The sequence below is a fragment of the Nannospalax galili genome, unplaced genomic scaffold, assembly GCF_000622305.1.
Source record: "Nannospalax galili isolate Female #2095 unplaced genomic scaffold, S.galili_v1.0 scaffold529, whole genome shotgun sequence".
Classification (NCBI taxonomy): domain Eukaryota; kingdom Metazoa; phylum Chordata; class Mammalia; order Rodentia; family Spalacidae; genus Nannospalax; species Nannospalax galili.
In genome coordinates, this window is record NW_008360309.1 from 2614902 (window position 1) to 2616653 (window position 1752).

Below are 1752 nucleotides of genomic sequence, written 5' to 3' on the forward strand. Positions count from 1 at the left end.
TGTTACTTCACTTAGAAGAACAGTTTCTAGGTCTATCCATATACCTGCAAATTTCATTATTTCATCTTTCCTTACTATTGAGTAGAATTCCATTGTGTAAATGTACTACATTTTCATTAACCACTTGTCAGTTGAGGGGCACTTAGGCTGCATCCATCTCTTTGCTATTGTGAAAAGAGCAGCAACAACTATGGTTGTACAAGTGTCTCTGCAATAAGATGAGTCCTTTGGGTGGTATAACTGGGTCATATGGTAGGCTCGTTTTCAGTTTGGTTTTTTTTTTTTTTTTTTTTTTTTTTTTTAGCAGAGTCTCCCTGTAGCCCCAGCTGTCCTGGAACTCACTATGTAGACCAGGCACATAAATGCATGTTGAATTTTGTCAAAGGCCTTCTCTGCATTTACTGAGATGACCATGTGGTGCTTGTCTTTGAGTCCATTTATATGATTTATGATGTTTATTGACTTACATGTATTGGACCATCCCTGCATTTCTGGAATAAAGCTGACTTGATCATGGTGGATGATCTTTTTGATGTGTGTCTGTATGTGGTTTGCAAGTATCTTGTTGAGAATTTTTGCATCAATGTTCATTAAGGATATGGGTCTATAGTTTTCTTTTTTGGTTGTGTCTTTACCCAGTTTGGGCATTAGAGTCATACTGGCTTCATAGAAGGAATTTTGGAGTTTTCCCTCTGTTTCTGTCGTTTTGAATATGTAAGTAGTATTGGTTGGAGGTCTTCTTTAAATGTCTGGTAGAATTCTGCTATAAATCCATCTGGGCCTGGGCTTTTTTTAGTTGGCTTTGTATTACTGTTTAAACTGTTAATCTCTTCTTGGTTTAATTTTGGTGGTTTCCATGATTTTAGATACCCATTCATTTCTTTGAGATTTTTAAATTTTGCAGCACATAGGTTTTTAAAATATTCCCTTATAATGGTCTAGATCTTTTGGGTGTCTGTTGTGATGTTCCCCCTTTCATCTGTGATTTTGTTGATTTGGGTTTGCTCACTCTTTCTTTGGTTAACTGGGTTAAGGGTTTGTCTATCTTGTTTAGCTTTTCAAAGATCCAGCTCTTAGATTCATTGATTCTTTGTATTGTTTTGTTTCTATTTCATTAATTTCTGCTCTGATTTTTGTTATTCTCTTCTGCTGGGTTTGGGTTCCATTTGTTCTTGTCTCAGCGTCTTGAGTTGCAGTGTTAGGTCATTTATTTGGGCTCTTTCTAATTTTTTGGGGGGGGGTCTTTTTAAGACAGGGTCTTCCTGTAGCCCCAACTGGCCTGGAACTCACTATGTACACCAGGCTGGCCTCGAACTCATAGAGATATGCCTGCCTTTGCCTCCCGAGTGCTGGGACTATAGGCGTGTGCCACCATGCCCGGCAGGACTGCTTTCTTGTGTTTCTTTCTTAATTGCTCCTTTGACCCACTCATTGTTTAGGAGTGTGTTGTTTAATCTCCATGAGTTCGTGTAGTGACTAGGGCTTTGTCTGGTGTTGATTTTGAGCTTTATTGCATTGTGGTTCAATAGAAGCATAGAATTATTTCAATATTTTTGTATTTGTTGAGGTTTGTTTTATGGCCCAGTATATGGTCAATTTTGGAGAAGGTTCCATGGGGTGCTGAGTAGAAAGTATGTCCTTTGGTGCTTGGGTGGAATACTTGGTAGATGTCTGTTAAGTCCATTTAATATATGGTATTGTTTAATTCAGATGTCTCTCTGTTAACTCTGTGCCCTATTGACGTACTTAATG